Source organism: Mastigoproctus giganteus, chromosome 9, assembly GCF_048544385.1.
Source record: "Mastigoproctus giganteus isolate SK-2022 chromosome 9, ASM4854438v1, whole genome shotgun sequence".
In the NCBI taxonomy this organism is placed as follows: Eukaryota; Metazoa; Arthropoda; class Arachnida; order Uropygi; family Thelyphonidae; genus Mastigoproctus; species Mastigoproctus giganteus.
Window position 1 is genome coordinate 90,543,012 of NC_143583.1, and position 19,720 is coordinate 90,562,731.

At 39.7% G+C, this 19,720-nt stretch overlaps 1 protein-coding gene across 3 annotated transcripts in view; it reads left to right on the forward strand.

Moving 5' to 3' along the window:
* Positions 1 to 19,720, forward strand: part of LOC150080534 (semaphorin-5A-like) — a 240,986-nt gene that overhangs the window by 39,316 nt on the left and 181,950 nt on the right. The window lies entirely within an intron of this gene.

The window sequence follows — 19,720 nt, forward strand, 5'->3', positions numbered from 1 at the left end:
GCACTTGACCCGCCAAATTTTTAAAATTTTCATTTGTTTTGAGCTTTGAGCGAAATGAAAGACCACGTGATATTGCACGTGCTACAGGCCTAAATGAGGCAACGCCGAGAATTACAAAGAATGCGGAGAAAATAAAAACAACTTTCATAGCGGGAACAACTAAAAGTGTAATTAAAATCCATTAGATTAAGACACAAAGAATTGGAAGAGATGGAACGGCTGTCATCTGTTTTTATATAAAATCAAACAAAAAACAAGTTTGCTTACGATAGAAGCAAAAGCATTAGCAATATTTTATTACGACCTTTACGTAATAAAAAAATACGTAATAATCGTAATAAAATACTTACGTATTTTATTACGATTATTTATTGTGTTTGGTAATGTTTTGGTTACAAATGTGTGTTCAATCTTGGGTGGTCGGCACCTAACCCAATTTTTCCCATAGGGCCTGTTGTTTATATTGCACGAGGATTTCTAGGAATACAACTATCGTGCTATACGAGGACTGACTATACTAAGATATTATTACACTGTGGTTATTAGAAATAATTATTACCTATTGCTCTGTGGTTATTAGAAATAATTATTACTTATTGCTCTGTGGTTATTAGAAACGTTGAAAGAGATGTCGGTAATTCGGATCGCATTTCTTGGAAGCCAAACAAATACGACGAAGAAAAATTATCCAATGCCATTCCTTTGCGGTTTCAAAAAAAAGGCGTCATTAGAATTTTTTCCACATTTTTAGATTTGATTCAACAATTTAAAGCTATGACCCAACGATCAGGTCGTTTGACCGCGAGCGTAACTACGTAAAATTGTTGGGGTTCTCCTCAGGGAAATCCAGAATAATATAAAACCGATTCTTCACTTTATAAAAAAAAAACTATGAAATATGATATCCCTACTATTTCAATTATGAATTATTTTTAGTGTTAATTAAATAATTGATTGAACAATTAATTTAATATTTCTTAAATTAATATTTCTCAATTTAAATGTTACATTGCCAAAATACATAAAATGCTAAACATTTATACTCTTCCCGCTAAAAAATCCGCTATCCGCTATTTCATATTTTTATCCGCTAAACCTGAAGCAATTCCGCTAAATCTAGCGGGAAAACCGCTAAAATGGCAACACTGCTTCCGACACCAATCGGAAGTTACTAAAAAAGTATACCCCGAAGGACTGGAACTTTCGTACAGCCCAAAAGTGTCTCTACTGTGTGCTGGGTTTCTGAATTAAAAGCCGTTTTTCCAACTACCTGTGCGAGTATGAGCCTTTTAGTCGTGAAGCGTGCATCCACGCTTGAATTCTTTAATCCTCAGCGTGAATTTAACGCCTAAATTTTTTCTAAATATTTTTATTTAGTTTACGAGTTTTTCTCGGATCACTGGAGTGTGATGATGTAGACGCCCTTCTTTATAATTCTTGTTATTTTCACGCCACACTACCACCCGGAGCAATTACTGACCACCGTGGTCTGGACCACAATTCGAGAACCATTACTTTAATGGGAGGGATACATATACGAGAGAGCTTCCCTCATATTAAAGTATCGTTAAGCAGCCAGTGAGAAAGTTCAGACCTTGGTTAGTCCAGTTTTTAGATGTTTTGGCTTCTCATAACGTTGAAAGTCTAAATGTACAGGAATAAAAGAAATTTGAATGTAATAACTGGAAAGTCGTTTATTCAATGCATTATTATTATTATTATTATTATTTATAACAAAAAATACATAAAATAAAAGGTAGCCACTTGTGTGCCTTCTACCCCACATATATCTGGCTGAAATCATAGCTTACACACCACTCAACGGCTGATTGCCCTACTTCTGGTTGGACGTTACGTTAGCAAATACACTATAATCTGAGTGGTATATCTTACGTTGCCATGACAATGCGCATGTGTGAGTCACCGTATTCGAAAGCTTGACGAAATCTTATCTGTAATAAAGACAGATGGTTGGAATGACGCCTCTACTAAAGTAGCAGTGGCCATGGAAGCTTATTCTCAAAGTTCTAACATAACATATGGACGGTACCCAACAAAATGGGTGTCATCAGTAGAACCTGCCACCCACATGACCATTGATATGGTGCGTGATATCAAGGTCATTTACATGGCGTTCAATAGAGCATTTTTTTTTTTTTTTTTTAATTTACTGCTCTGCTGCAAACTGATCTTTGTGTTTATCAAGTTATTCGGGTTAGTTGAGGAATAATTGATGGATAATAAGTTACCTCATCAAGTCCCTAAAATAAGAGCTCCTCGTAGTTTTAATTCATGTTCAAATTATGGTTTGCAACCGCTGCCTGGACTCTCGACAAAATTTTTATGGACTGCAGCATGCTATTATCAAGTTGAATTCATGAAAGGTCACCTAAAAGTTATATCTAAACAGCGCACAGTTTGTATTCCCGGCCCTTTTCGGTCTATTCCATAGTTATTAGCGGTTTATTGTTGACTTTTAGGCGCATCTGGACTTGGACCATTGTATTGTGTCCATAGAAATTATTTTTCACCGGCCAATTTGTACGTTTTTCAGGCTGAAAAATGCGGAATAACCCAACTTCCTCCTTCTGGTGAAACATTTTTATTTGGGTTCTTTTTTTTTCCCTCTAGTTCGCGTGAGACAAAAGGGAAATCGCTGCTCTGCCTCCGAAGAATCAAACACTTGGCCACCAAACTTGGAGACAAAATAAATACTGATTTATTCATTCATCTACACTGTAGACGCACTACTGGCAAATTTCCGGGAAGTCCACGAGAGGCATCAGAAGTGAGCATCTTTATGGTAGATTAGATTGCGAGCAAGAACTTTTGACTGCTTTGTTCCGATTAGTAAAGTCGGGTTGTGCTGGGGGGAGGATTAATTTCAGCATCCAGTGTTCTTCCGAACATACCGGTTGGAGCTGCAGAGGCCGAGAGCATCAAAGGTTACAACAGGATGTAGATATTATTAATGCAGTTGACAAGGGTTTGGAGTTCCTTGTTATGAAAACAATAATGTAGCTCATCTTACCCATGGTTCTTCTTTGCTTGAGTTGTAGGTTTTTTGCTCACTGATTACTACAGTGTGTTAAACTAACTGGCGTGCTAGTTTACATGGTCGTTTTTGTGTATTCTATCTGCATTTCCGGTTAGATTTGCACGCGGCGTTGGCTGAAAAAACCTCCAGTAAATTGTGGGCGAGGTTTCTTTTTCTACACATAACTTATCCGAACCAGGGCCGTGTCAAGACATTTAAGTATCCTGATGCAAACAAGAAAATGTCATCACTCTTTGTTCAATGAAAAGGGCCCTGTAATATTGTATTAATTTCTCCACCTCCTCGCTACGTAAAAATGTTCCATTGATTCTGTCCATCCTGCCATCACTGAGCCCTTTCGGTTGCAGGCTTTCGTCCAGCGCTATCAGAACTCAATTTGAAGAGATAACTAAATATGGTATTTCGAAACAAACATAATTGTGTGCAGAACCTGACCATGCTCTTCTAAGACACTCTTCTAAGAGTGTCGTTTGCCTGCCTAAAGCTTGTTTTTCAAGAAACTCAAAAAATTGCATTGGCAGGGGCGAAAGGAATATACGTGAGGTATTACAATACAAGCAGTAAGTCGGTTCTTTTTGAGCGATTGGTTACCCGGAACAGAAGAAACCCTTCAGATCTCAAGAAAAACAATATAAAGTCGTCCTTTCTCTCCTTGGCAGGCGTCACGTATTAAAAAGATGCCAAGAAATTTGAAGCAATTAAGTTGCACGGGGAGGAGGGAGGGAAAACAGACAGAGAGAAAGCTGACATTATATGGCGGACATCGTACAATAGGGCCATAACTTTGTCTTGCAAAAGATCGAGAGGTTTTCTAAGTGTTATCCAAGGCTGAAACACTTGAACAAGAGAAGGGGAGGAGAAACCAATCCACCTCGCACTTATTCACTCACACGCATATTGTTGTTCGTCGGTGTACGCATGCATGACCCCCAATATGACACTGTTAACATAACACGAGCTGAAAGCGGAGGAAAAGAAGAAAAAAGAAAAAAAGGAGCCCTTGTCACTTTTACCATCGAATAAATAAACAGCTCGCAGTTACGTAAACACGAGAGTAGTACGGAAGGGTGGAGGGGGAGACTAGGCATCTGGCAAGATGCCAGTCGCAGTTCTTTTGCAGTCAGTGCTTCAAGTAAGACATAAGACTGGTTCCTTTCTTTTTTTGTGTGCATCAAAAAGCCTTATGGATGCGCTGTTGTTGGATGCGTCGAAGTTGTCCAGTTCAGATGTGAGTGGCGAGCCAAGGAAATACACCTGTCATTAGAGAAGCATAACGCTCTCAGCCACCCATTACTTAAGTGGGCAGATCGCTGAATTCTCGCTTTAAACCGGTGGCAAACCCAAACTCTACCGGAGGAAAACGCAGTCGTCAAGTGGACACTTCTTTTCTCTCTCTTTCTCGTTTCTCTTTCGCGCGTGCTGTCGAGTATGCCTTATCCTAACAGGACTGACAACCTACACAGGTCCAAGGTTATAATGGAGCCATGAAGTCGGCGGCCATGTCGCCTTCGTACGGCATTTTTGTTTTGTTTGCAGTTAAGAAAGACACAACTGGAGTTTTCAGAAACCTATCTGGTTCCGCAGAACTCGGACTGGATTCCTCAATAATAAATGAAGCCTTCGTGTGTTATTTAGCAGTCAAGTGCTTGGCAAGCGTTCTTACACACAACGCCACGTTTGGTGGAATCTGTTTGGAGTTGCGAGAACCTGTTCTGCAAATTAAGAAAAACCTGTATGTTGGAAATATTTTATAGAAATATTAAAACGAGGTTCAACCATAAAAAAGAGGAGGGACGTTGGGAAAAAAACTGAAGAATGTGTTGTTTTTTTTTTTAGTAAATAGTAAAAATTAAGTAGAAAACATCTCGCTAAGGAGGAGAGAATTAACGAATTAATTTAATTCGTCCTTTTTAATTCGAATAATATTAATTTTAGTGCGAACTCAGCAAACGGCGGCAGGTGAGGCCTTCAAACCTAGGGAGTTTTTTTTTTTTTTTTTTTTCCAAGTAGCATTTCGAAAATAAAGAAACTTCCTTCGTCCATTCTTTTCCTGTTCGTGTGTGTCACTCCGCCAGAGAGGCAGTAAATAACCCCAGACATGTTTCCGCACACGTTTTTCATGCCGGACACCTACTTCACGAAATTCTGTTCCATATGGGTCAGGGTTGAGCCTTTTGTTTTCGTAAAAACACGCGCGTTGAAGCAAGTGCCTTGTGCCGCATGCTTGAGGGGTCTTTGCAACACAAATAAAATATTTCCCGAATCTTTTTCCGCAAGTGTGTCTTTTGTCTCATTTGCATGATGAATTGGGTGTTGTATTTCGAATTCTTCGAGTGTTTTTCGCCCACAGAGGGCGGTTTAATCAATGACAACACCTGACATTGTTATGTGCATATTTTGGTAAAAAAGAATGCCTCCCATAAACTTTAAAACGAGAAGAAGTCCAGGGACAGTAATTAATCTTGCGCTGTAGTGTTTCTATGGACCTGGATCCTTATACGACATGCAATCCAGAAAATCAAAGAATTGGTAGGACCTTTATTAATAAATTGTCGAAATAAAATTAAGTTTAGGCCATTCATGGTCAGAAGAATGTTTTTTTTATCTGTCTTTCTGAAGAGTTGGTGTAATGTTCCGAAATACGTCCATCTGTGATTGTATTTTACATCACCTAATAGAGTGGGAGATTTATTAAGCCAGTATTTCTGACCGTCACACGTCCGTGTCCGAACATACGTCAGTATATTGCTCTAAGACAAGGCTAATCATACCTGTGGGTCTCCAGATAAGGCGGAGGACAAGATGCTGACCTTCCCGCCATTAAAGTTTAGACGGAAGGGGGAAGTTTCAGATTCGTTAGGCTTGTAAATGGACAGGTATACGGGATTATCAATGTCCTCGCGACTCGCTGGAGCCACAAGGACGCAAACAGTAAGGAGGGGGAAAGAAGAAACGAGACAAAAAAAATGGCTTCGTTTATTTCTAGCACGATCTTTGATTTGTGTAATCGATATCTGCAATCAAAAAAAAAAAAAAATCTTTCTATAGGGTGGAAAGAAACATAACTTTCTTTGGTGAGGAAAGAATTATCTTCTAACATTCTGTTGCTCGGACTTTGATTCCGAAGTGGGGAGCAAGGAAGGTAGCTGCGCCAGTAACTTTTCACATCCCGAACGTGCTGCAGAATAAGTTAACGGGACCCCACCCACCCCCTCCGTTGTACACTCCCAACTCGTCAAGCACGAAGCAGCAGCTGTGGCTATACAATAGCGGGCTGCTCCAATACGCAATTTCCTTTTTACTTTTCCCTTGCAGTACTTCGAATCCATTAAGTTATCACGTCTGATGTCGGCTGTTCAAAGTAAGATTAATGGCTGCCCGTAAGTCCTTTAAAGAGATTTGCATTGATTCTTAGAGTCAATCAATTTCCACCAAAGGTGTCCTTCACAGTGGGATTCATAAATAATTAGACCTTCACGGCTGTTGCCGAAACGAATCATAAATAACTCCGTAATAGAAGGAAGTGGTCAAGTACTATTGGGGAAGTCGGGATGCTACTTAAATAGCGGAATAAAACAATCCTATTTTGGCGCCACACAGAAGGAGGTGGGGGTTCATGACATTTATCATCACAATTTAATCTCTAAAATATTGGATGTAATAAAGTTTAAAGTTGCCGGATTAATTCCATAATATTGTTTATGACAATTTTTATGAATTGTGGGTATTGGGTGGGACCATCTTCTTGCCCTTTTTAAGTAAAGAGAAAGTATCAGTTAACGCTAACCTGTCTAAAAATGAAAAAGTGTGGCTGTGATGAATGCCATCATAAATTGAGAAACTCATGACTTACCATTAAAAATACCGACTGTGTTTCCCCTCTTTTACGCTTCTATATACACCTCCCCAAATAATTAAGTAAGGAAATAAGGGACTGCAGGAGTTCCTAATGCCTTAGGAACTCCTGCAGTCTTGCAAAATAATGGAACAGAATAAAATAGAAAATGTTGCTTTAACTACGCTTTTATCCTAAATCCTATATGTACGTTGATGGATTGAAAAGTACTAATTGCAAAAGGAGAAATGAATTTGTGGACCGTATGTTTGGTACCAACGTCAAAATATGCTCATCACTTAGAATCAAACAAGGTCAGTCTGTCAACTGAAGAGTTCATGTGCTTTTCCAATGTCTTTTATTGTTCAGCCCGCATTTTACTTGTATGCTACTCAGTTAGTGGGTGAGTGAATGAAGGAACTAGGTTTTTTATCCAACAAAACTGACAATCCGACTTTCAGAAGGCATCTGTAGTACACTACACAGAGGTAATCAACTTGATTCTTTAGGCGATCGTCTAGAGCGCCAAATTCGAGGAGACCAACCATACTGGCCAATTAGCGGTTGCCTAGTTGAACCACTTCTGCCCTGGAAGCGCTGATTCTATAGTTCGCCCAGAGGCTAATTTAGTTTTTTGATGCCACCTTTTATTTTCAATCTGTTAAGAACATAGTCATGAGTAATCCATTTTTATATTAAAACGTATATTTTAATTTGAAACGTGGAAGTGCAAATTCTGAAGGTGGGTAGAAAAATTTTTTGTTTGTCTACACAAGGTTTGTATTATTGAGAACAATATTTTATTTTGGTGGTGGCTCCACCGGTTGGGTGGTCAGACCCGAGAGTGCATAATACACGTGCTTTGAGTGACCAGGGTTGAAGCCCGTGACTGTCAAATACCGTGCTGTTTATCGTATTATCTGTAGCTTGTGAACCCCTATTGCCGTGTGGTTGTCCCGGAGTATAAACCGAATTGTTATTTTTATTTAAAGCTAAGAACCAAAAGTGGTTCGAGACCGAAAACGTTTGGGTAATGCTGGACTACAGTATCCATTTAAATCAGCAGTTTTCAGTCTTTATCTAGCAACGTATCCACTCTCGCTCAGCCCGGCCCTAAATAAGCTGCTACCATGTCAATCTTGACAATCCATGAAATCAGCGCCCTAAGGTAAGTTGTGGTATACATTGTATACCAGTGTATCCTAACTGGTGTGCCCTGGCACGCTGGTATGTTGGAGAAATGGGTTGTTCCTATTGCAGCCCCTTCCTATTGAATAATGATCCTTCAGTTCGAAAGAGAGGTCGTCAAATCTAAGTAGTGTTTAAACGGTATCTTATCGTCATATTCTAAGTGCATTAATCTCATTTAACACATTCAATGGACCGATAATGCGACTTCCTTGTTTATTTAGCGCACTTTCCATAAAAGAAAGTGAGAACATCACTCCGAACATCGTCGTGCACTCCCACCTGCAAAAGTTGCAGTATTGGTAATTTAGAGCTGTTCCAAGAAGAAATATGTACACGCCTATTTTTAGTGGGGAAATGTTTGCATTATCCCATCCCAAGCGATTCACGCGAAGACCAAATACGAGAAGCGCCTGCAGGTACATATTTTTTGTTACACGACATTAGTTTGTTGCTGAGCGATTTCAGGCTTTTTGTGTTGACCTACCTCAAGATGGAATAGACGATAGTGATCTTTAGATAAGAGTCTTGCTTTATTAGGTAAAATAAGAGAAAGAATTGATCTAAGAGATTTTATAATGTTTACCCCCAACTAAGTTCTCCACGAGCTCATGTAGAACACAAATGAATCCTCGTACCACGATGGCTCATTAACGGCTATGATAGCAAACTGATAGCCTCCATCAACTCGTACCACGAAAATGTCCATCCAAATTTTGTTTCTGAAAGCTGTAATTGTAAGCTTCATAGCTACCAACAAAAATTGTTAATTAAGTAGAGCATAGGGTTCTATATTTATGCCTAAATCTAAATCTTGAAGCCATGCCTCGTTGCTAATTCTGATTTCACATATTGTATTGCGCAGTCGCATTAACAGTCCGCAGTGGATGCTTTCACTCACTAAAGATTTCTTGGAGTTTAGAAGCATCGGTGGTGTGTAGTCTCATTAAAGTCGGTAACACACTGGGGCGGATTTATAAATTTAGCCTCCCACGGAGGGTAAAAGTAGTCTGGGAGAAAATTATCAAATTAAGAAACTCCAGTTAACGGGCCCTCTGAAATTACGCCCCTACGCTTAGTTGTCTAGGCATAAATTCAACCATGATAACACGTTAGACTAGACAAATGACCTCAGGCTCGATCATGCTCGAGGCAATCCTTTCTCCTTTTTGGTTGGGTCATTTAAAGGACTTCTGTGAAGAACGGCTCACAAAAAAGCAATATTTGCTTAATATTAGTGAAGGATTTCGGAGATTGTCAAGGTTTCCAGCATCATTTGTTAGCAATAACGCCATCCCATCCGGCAAAAATCTAACTCATAACTAAGGACCAAAAGTCTGTGCAGAAGAGTTGATTGCAAGTTTTACTCAGTTTCAATAAGTTGGCTCGCAATAGGCGTCTGATATTTGTTCTAGAAGGATAGCTACTGTCACGACACCTTGTATAATGATCATTGTTATGGCAACCGTCTTAATTATACCGCGACCGTTCCTTTCTATCTCAGACTCTGATTACTGCAAGGAAACAGAAAAACGTTAATGACTAGCTTTGCATTCGGTGAATTTTCTTACGCTTTGCTTTCCAGGACATTTGAGATAAACAGACTGCGTGTCCTACAGCGCCTTCTATATTGCCTTAGGTCATCTAGGCATTGAACACGCAAAGGATTCATTTTTCCTTACAAGGAATCAACATCGGAAACATAAAAGAAAAAGGGTTGTCGCGAGTAAATATAGGTGGGTTATTGAATTGGACACGATGAAACTATCAGTGTTATATTTTCTAAGAAATCATCACATCTTAGCGATTTTAGGAACACAGTTAACTGGTTTGGACTTGTACCTTGACTGGAATATAAAAGAATTTTAAAGTTGGCGGATAAAATTAGGCCTTAAAAAGCGGGGGTCGTCTTTTCCTTTAGGCACTGTACTTAGTGTCCAAGAAAAAAAAAATAGAATTCGACGCTTTTATTCAATCAATAAAATTCTACAAATTAGGACCCACGAAAGGAGATGACCTGGTCAGAAACTTCATATCTCCTTTTGTTATACTACGTTGCAGATTGAAGTCTGCACTAGAAAAAAATTTATTCTATAATTATACCGATCTATTATACGAAGGGCGGTTCAAAAAGATTTGTATTCACCCAGAATTAGTTGTGATGGAAAGATTTTTTTTTTTATACCACACAAATTTTGGTTTCGATCTGGCAATTCATTGTTTTCTTTGCAGCGCTGAATGAAATGAAAGGTCATAATGGATAAAGTGGATTACAGATCAGTAACTCGGTTCCTCTTTCTGCAAGAAATGGTCGCTGCTTACCGAGAAGACTGTCCCGGTTACAGCGCTGTTGCACAAGGGTATAACCAATTCAAATGTGAAAGAATCTCAGTGCATGTGAAGAAGTCCCAGGACGCCAAGCAACAGCTCTAACACAAGAGAGTGTTGCAAAAATTGAGGCATTGATCCTGGACGATGAAAGAGCTCACTGCTCAACAAAATTAACAAAACAAATAGATAGAAAACGTGGTGTAACTCGTGAAGCTTGCGATGAAGAGGAAAAAAAATTGGTGGTCTGTCGTAGAATAACTATGGAATGAGGACACTGCAAGTGATCGAGGAGTTGGCTGTCGACGCCCAAGGGCGTTCAACCCAAGTTCGATTAGATTTAAGTCTGGTGATCGTGCTGGCCACAGCAATCGTTGGATATCTTCAGTTTCAAGATGTTCCTCCACCATTTGAATTCAACTCTATGAACTCTGCCGTGCATGAAAAGAAAATCTGGGGAGCCACACCCCTAAAAAGTCGCACATAGGGTTCTGGGATCTGTTCTCGGTACCTCTGCGCAGTTATTGTACCCCCTGTCAAAAACATGGAGTGGTTCGGCCATTGATCATTATTCCGCCTCACGCGAGAACACCGCCTCCACCATAAGTGTCCCTAAAACGGAACTAATGTGTGTTTGTGTGGGGTATATATCTTTAAAAGCGACACTACTACGTTCACGAGTCTTACATAATACACGCGAAGCGTGCAGAGACTGTCTAAAACTAACATGGTATCGTAGTGGTTATGATCACCATCCTCTCCACACTGGTTGCAAAAGGCTGGGTTTTGAATCCCGTTTTAATCCCTGCATTTGGGATGGCTGGACAAATCTTTCTATGTGAACCAAGTTTAAAATTTCATGATAATCCATCCACTGGCAGTAGAGTTGTTACATGTGAACAGACGGACGTGGCGAAGACAACAGCTGCTCGTGTATAAATGCTAATGCGCCTTAAAAAACAGTTCGTCTAGATTTAAAGCACAAAGAATTAAACACGCCTTTAGAAATATGTGCGAAGTTCTGAAACATTTTTTAACGCAAGTTTATTTGTGCCTTGTTAAATAGAGAGCCCCCGATTTCAAGCAAACAAAATTATCAAATACAAATAAATGCGAAAACCCCTACCATCGAACGAACTCTTTTATAATGCACCTGTAATAAATTAATATCAATAAATAAAATTTTAATTTATACTCAGGAACGGCCACAAAGGATCAGCAGTTCAATATCTACACTACAGGAATATTAATTTAATTTGTGGCATCATATGGGAACACGCGGTGTGATTGAGTAATCTGAGGCTGATCACACCGCTGTCTTGGTGACTACGTCGCAATGTTTAATGAATAGCAGGTGGTGGATTATATCCTGTGTAACTATACACTTTACATGGTTAATGCAATCTTCAGTCGCTGCTTTTTTAACCCTTGATCCACAGAAAGATTATCCGAATTGTTAAAAATCATTCCACAAGCAATCAGTGAAATACGATGTTGAATTTAAGAGAGCTTTGCTCCGAGCACAAGAAGGATAAACCTATAGTACTTAGCTGTTAGAAGTTGGATAGTAGAAGGATGCTGACTGGTTGCGGTACGTGTTCGGACTGTTTTGAAAGAGAGAGCGGGAATTATAGAAGCAAACTCAGAAGAACGATGCTCATGGAAGTATTTATAGAAAAGGCATGCATCAAACAGATAGTCTACGAGAGAGAGAGACTTTGTAAGAGAAACGTCATTAATTAACCTAATTGCACTCTTTGGAATGGAGTCTAGAAGCCTGAGAGAGAGATTTTGGGGACACTGCCCAAAACGTGGGAATAATATTCCATGGTAGGGCGGATTTGCGTTTTGTACAGAGCGAGCAGCTGTTTGGCAGAAAAGTAACGCCGCGAGCGAAAGAAAAATCCAGTTTTTTAGATGCAGAGAGAGCAATATTTGTGGTGTGCTTATGCCGAGGATAAACCATTGGCCTTGAGACACCTTTTCAAATAACTGAAGTTATCCGCTCTGTTCTCAATAGTAGAAATGGACCTTATACACCCTATGTGTGTCATACAGTTCCACTTGGGACCACCCTGACACCCTTTTAAACCTACCGTCTTTGTTTTGGTTTCCTTGAACTGGAAGCAGAAATAGTGGGAGTGGGTCTTTCAGGAAGGAAGTAGTGACTCAGGAACAGGAGTGAAGAGATTAAAAACAAATCAAAGAGCATCCACATGGTGTGGCTATGGGTGTGATTGATGCGTCATTCTGCAAGTTGTCACGAGTAGAGAAAACAGACCGCCTATCACTGAACACTTTTTTTATGCGTGCTTTATAGGAACAAACAACGGCTGGATGTTTGAAGTTTACCAAGCAATGATGGCCGAATCTTCATTCGTAATGAAAAGTAAAGCTGGGTGAGTTTGTGTACCTCACCATAGTTTGATTTGGACTTTCATCCCAATTTATAAGGTTGTTAAAAGGGATAAATTCATGCTCATTGTTTTGTGTGGGTGGGGTGGGATGGGATGGGATGGGATGGAAGGTGAGAACAATCGCATAGCACGTGACACCTATGCTCGTAGAGTAAAGTCAGTGAATTTGGCGCCACCTGCTGTGAAATTGTGATTGAGAGGCAGGTATGCCACGAGGTGATGTGACGGGATAGTTATGTGCATTTGTTCAGTTGGAGGCAGTTGAATTTTATTACTGTAGACAAACGTGTCCTTGATACGAGAAAGAATAGTACCCTTTACGATTCATTATCATCCCTCATAGTACCATGACTGTAAACTGTGAAAATTGCGAGGATAAACATGACCTCCTGTACTTCATGCCGCGAGGTCACTATCTTGAGGAAAAAAATTAAAAAACATTAAGCTTGATTTCGAGGAAGTAGAAACCCATCTGTCTTCACCTTCCGACAATAGGTGTAATTAATGTTGGACATCATCTCAACATCACTCTTTGGATCAAACATGCACTTCCTACTTATAACTAACAATACCGGCGAAGCACACCCTTGTTTTGATGCACGCAAGTTGCACAGTCGCCCCTATTAGTGAAGAGTCACGTCACAATGGCAGTGCCAATGGGTTCAAAACATGCAGTGGCCTAATGAATAAAAGAAGTTGGATGGCATGGTATTAGCGAGGATAAACATTCCATCGGACAGGCTGTGTAGCTATTAATAGAAATGGGGTTGTCCTAGTGTGAAGAATGGGTTGTTTTGAAGGATGCAATGTATTGTTAATTGTGTACCTTTCATCACCTCACCAAATGGAGTACAAGTGCTCATAAAAAACGTGCTGGCCCCCATGGAGCGTACAATCAAGAGTCAGACGATGCGGTTGCCTTGAAAATTTAGGCAAAATTAAGTGGATTATACACGCACTACACACAGATTTGCATCTGTAATGAAATAAGTTTATAATCCATATAACTATTACTCTGTTCCAGTTGCTGGAATTCCGTTACTTTTGCTCAAAAAAACTATTAGTGTAGTCTCAGCTGTCCCACATTGACTCGGCAATGAAACACTCTGTACAGCCAGCGGTAACCCTTCCTCGGGCGACTTCCATTCATTTGTATCCCCTATGTATACTTGTTGTTATGCTTAACATTATAGGTCGCTGTAGTTCGTATGAACTTTGTTTTTCCGGGCTTCGCAGGTCTGAGTTACGTGGACTGTACCTATCGGCAGACAGGTACCCCTTCATCTCCATTGAGGTCATTGCCACCACCTTGCCACTGGCTCCGCAATTATGAGGTTGCATTTCTGACTTCCGCTCTGGGCTGTCTGCCAACATGACACTACGTCCTGCGTTTGAATTGAGCAGCGTTCGTGGACTTGTGCAAGATTCTAAGTTGCAGACAGGAAATCACAACTTAGAATAATAATGATAGTAATTTAGAGTAGAACTGCCGACTTTTTAATGCATCTTCCTAACCACCCTTCCTTCAGAAACAGTTTTATTTTATTCAGTCTTAACTGCGTTTTGACTGTACTGCTTTTAAAATACAATTATAAAAAAGAAAAAAATTCACATTCATAACTAGTTTAATTGATCATCCTGGAGTTTGTATTAGCGTTAAAATTGTAAAACAGTACAGGAGAAGCTTATGTGGCACCAGCCGTCAAAACAAAAAGTCTGTCTACTTCCAAATATTTGCCTAACAGCCTGTCTTAAAGTCTACATAAGCTCTTCGAATCTACAAGGCCAGTTAGCAACAGTTAATGTTTGACTACATGCAAATTTTTTACAGTTCAGTCTGCAGTTATCTTCCCGCAATTTGAACTTATGCCTTCTCCCTTCCTTGTTTGCGCTATTCTAGAAAGAGAAAAATTGCTAAATTCTCCCTAAACACCTCAGTCCTCACAGCTGTCCAATTTCCAAACTTTGCAGAATTGGAGTCTCCTTCCGTAAGAACATCTCTTTGCATTAGCAAGTTGATATCCATCCTGGGATGAATTTGTAGACCTGTAAATGAGAAATTCAAAGTGTAGCTGATTCTATTTGTACGGTGGAATGATTATCTATGTCAATTTATACTACCAAAGTTTCTGTATATCATTGGCAGAACTTTCCTGGCACTGTCTTAGAAGCTATACTAAACTACAGCATTGAGAGGATTTTAGTCGTCCATATTACAACGCTCAAGTCCTCTTCATCCTAAAGGCAGCCCTACACGCACTAACTTTAGGGTTCCAGTTCCAGATAACACCTTTCTGCCAACAGTCAAGTGATCTTGACTGTTGGTCAAGAACGTTCCCTCTCTGTGAGGAACGCTGACATATGCTGTCATACACTTGGATGCATATCGGTAGCGGAAATTAGTTGCTGTCCATAAATGTCTGAATAACTCTGCGGTCTCAATTAGCAGGCGTGGGCTGCAAAAATGATTATAGACACCGGCAACCACACTGCTCAGTGCGGTTAAATCTCCAGTTGATAATTTAACTTGACATTATTGTGACCCAGATGCAGAACCTTGAAATCACCAACATTAAAGCTTAATTACCATTTTAGACCACTTGTGTAATTTACTCGTATCTGTCATCATTATCCGAAACTCTGCCCATCTTATCATCTACAAATTTTGACAGGAAATTTATATACCATCATAAATATCATTTATGAAAATTAGAAACAAGGATCCTATCACAGAACCCTGTAGGACTCTGCTTATAATGAGGCCAGATTTACTGTAGTAAAACTACTCCAGGACTGTAAGATCGCGGAAGGTAGCTCCTGGACAAACTCATTTACTGCAAGGAGGGAAGTTTTTTAGCATCTTAATGTGTGTCAGGGCCCCAGATTATCTAAATCCAATATTGCTCATGAAGCTAATCCAGTTGGAGCTGCCCATATATAACCGGTCCTTCTGCCACTTTCTTCATCACAGCCATTTTCAATCCACTGCAGGATGAAGGCCTCTCCAGCCTTATACCACTTTTCCATCCCTTTATTCACAATAGCGGGGGTTCTCAAACATCAGTGACATAAATACCCCCCTCCTCCCTTAGTTTGAAAATGTTTCATAGACACCAACACTGAACAATATTCTTTGATGCTCTAAATATTTTCCTCTTTTAGATATTGATAACAAATTTCAGATATTATTCACGGACCCACAGTCTGAGAAACGCTACGCTATAGCAACCTATCATGGATGCCGCGCTCAACTTCAGCACAAAATGGATATATGTGCACAACTTGTAAAATTTGTCAATTTAACAGTTAAGCGAAATTACAGGGAATTTTGATTTGACTTGGAAACGTACGACGTGTTTTGTTCAAGTTCATTGAAAATAATTTTTCAATCTTACATGGAACAAACGTGATTTTTCCCCCACTCCGATACAATACAGTCATTACTTATAACGACTATATTTATAGAAACTCAGTAATTATTAAATCATAATGGATTGGTGACGATGAAGTGGCACATTATGGTGGCATCTGTAAGGTGCCACTTTACCGATGATACGTCATTAACATCCGAGCCAACCAGTGGAGGAGGAGCATATTGAAATTTTCATATGATATAATTAGAATTGCAGCCAATACATTGAATCAGGCAACCTGGAAGAAAGAATACTCTAACAATTGCGTTGATCGAAAATATACAAATTAATATTTTTTGTTGTTAAATCTCGGTATTAATGAATTCTCAACATTCGTGGATTTTCTGTTCAGTAGAGCCGTTCCAATTCTGTGCACAGATATCCGAATATCCATTGAATATCCGAAGAAACAAACTCTCTCTTACAGAGACACGCGTGCTCTTATCATATTCTTATTAGGCAGATTGCGTAGGACACATTTCCAGAGTGGCCATATTCGATTCCCAGCCTTGGCACGGGAAGACCACCCATAGGTAAGGCCACACACACACATCTAGAGATTCTATCACTAGAAGGAGACACTGCAAAAGTTTTTTTTTCTTTTCTTTGAAAAGCTAGGTTTAAATCTTCGGAAAAAAGAATGGACTGTTGCACTAAGAAAGGTTTCTTTGCCATCTCACATTACAGTTCGAATGCTCTTTGATGTAAATGTTTAAGAGTATTTCTTAAATACCTCTAAGCATTTTGTGCCCATAACTTGGAACCCAGTTGGATTATAATAATTCGGCAGAAGAGTGTTAAAACAAGAGCAATGTAAGACGTTAAGAGATGCCTCGAAGTAAAATTAAGAACGGGTAAATCTTCAACTAATCAAAAAAGGATAGAATAAGAGAGGCAGCGAAAGTGACCCTGCGGTACCTTCACTAGTCGTGCATCCCCTTTTTCCCACATACATGCGCATACAAAAGGAGAAAGAAAGAAAGAGAAAAAAAGAAACTGAGGTTACTCGATGCTGACATTGACATAAACGAGACTCCGGGAGTTCTTTGAATATTCCTTAGCCCCACCCTGAGTTCCCATTTCCTTCCTTCCATTTGTTCTACCCCTGAGGTCACAAGTGACCCCCGTGGTGTTGGCATACCTGTTACCGAAATGCTACGATCTCTGACCGCGTTAGATCACAGTGGGTGGCAAAACACTACACCGGCACTCGTTGCCATGGCGACTGGATCTCGGACACCATAGAGAGATAACGCCAAGATACTGTTGCGCAAATACGCAGAGGCACCAACCACCAACACTTCATCCGCTGATGGATTGCTCCATCTGTCCTTTCTCTTCCACCTGAATTTTTATTGTGGTCCTGCAGAAAGCCAATATTGCCGAGGACTGAAAAAGCCAGTTTTTATGGCTCTTCCAAAAGCCTTTAACGCCAGCTATTCAGCTGGAACTGAACTTTATCGCCCGAAGACAAATAGCACTTGTAGTGGAACGAGAATGGAACGCAGCTCGATACCAAAGCTTAAAAATCAGAAATTATTAAAAACAAAAATAAAAGAAGTTTTAGGAAGGTAGATAAGATGAAAAATAACTGGTTTGCCTCTGAAAGTGTAACAGAATGGGACCAGAGAAGACTGTTTAGGAGATCAGTGGAGCAAAATTCTATACTGAATGGAAGGAAAAACATAGAGCCTCGTTTTTTTTTTTTTTTTTCCTTTCTCTCCACCTCCTCCGCTTGTTTTAGACACCAACTTTGCCACAAATAGCATTTCCTCCCCCTTTGACGAATGATGTAACATAAAATGTAATTTCTTCAATGAAACGAAGCCTTCAATTTACTACGGGAAAAGTCCTAAACGCATAATGCGTTCGTTGTTCAAATAAGGACTTCCTGTCCTGACATTTTGTATAAAATGTCAACTGAAAAGGCTCAAATTACGGATGTGGGTACTCATCGCACCTCGTCTGCTGTCATCCGGACAAGCAAACAAAACAAACCATGAGAGAAAGAGAGAGAGAGAGAGTGTGGGGGGAGAAGTGAAAAAAAAAAAAAATCTCGCACGTGTCTGCAGACAGTGATATTAATTAACCAACTTTTAAAACGGCCTATTGAGGCCCCAGCGGAGGGAGTTTTATGTGTCCGCGCCTCACTTAAATAAACCATGTGGCGTTGAGGCTGTAGTGAAAGCACTCGGCTTCAGCTAATGAAATCGCTCATCATCGGCAGTCGGGCTAGTTCTGCGTGCATCGCAGAGACCCAAAGGATGCTGGGATAGCAGGGACTGTTTAACAGCATTCAGGAATAAAGGGTGGGATGTGTTTGCTGTGTGTGTGTGGGGGAGGGGATTATTGTGTTTTTCTAATGCAGGTGTTACTGATTGGAATTTTGTTTTTTTTTCCTGGTCAAAAACAAACCAAAAACAAAGTATGACACGTATTTCTTCCAAAACAAGCGAAAATTTGATTTATTTTCTGTGACCTGCTGTAGATAAGCGCTGATCGTTAGTAATAATTCATTTTTTTTCTTTAGATTTTGTGAGCCTTAAAAAAAATTGTTTTAAAATTCGCTCTTTAGATCCTAGCTCACTGACAGATGGATGTTATTTTAAGCTTTGGGCATGATTCAAAGATATGCATCACCACCTTTTTTGGAGGCCACAGGAATATAAATATCTCTGTCGCGGTTGCTGGACAAGACACAGAGGAGGGGAGGGGCAGAGAAAGAAAGAGAGGGACAGTTACAGTCTAAACGTTGTTCTTAATTTTTCCGTAACTGACTCCAACGAGAAACAAGTTTTAGAATTTCTGACTTCGGTGTTTTAATCTTTTTTATTTTCAGGTAGTTTTAAATAGAGATAGTTATTGCTACATTGATATCGAGCTTCGTGGTAATTGTGGATATCCTTAAATCCTACTCTTCCAGTCCCGAGGCTCGACGTGGTTTGTTTTACACTGATAAAAAAGCAGTGCGAGTTGAAGAGGCTTGTGTGTACACCTGGCACGTCTAAATCACAAACTGCCTAAAAGATATTACTGAGAAATGATGTAATTAAAAAGAGATCCTAGGGCTGATCCTTATGGTGCCCATAGACGGATGCAAATTTAAATTAATTTTCTGTTTATACTCTGGGACAGCCACGTGGAGTCGGAGGAGTTTACAAGAACATTACGTATTTGACAATCTTGTGGGCGTTGAACCACAGTCAACATTATAGAAGTAGAGTGCCTGTATCAGTGCCTCTACCTTTATGATTCTGTAGGAGGGTATCTTTATAGAAGAGATGCTTTTTATTTTACCTCAATATTTTATTTCTTACGCCTTCACATGCTCAATTTTGTTTTATCTCCCTTTAACTCAGTTCTTTATTGTTCTTCAATTTGTCAATCTTCGAGATTGACATAAAACTGTTCAAGAATGATATTTCTGATGATGAGATTCCAAAGGAGACCTTGAAAAGAATTGGCAAATCTGTTACGGTTA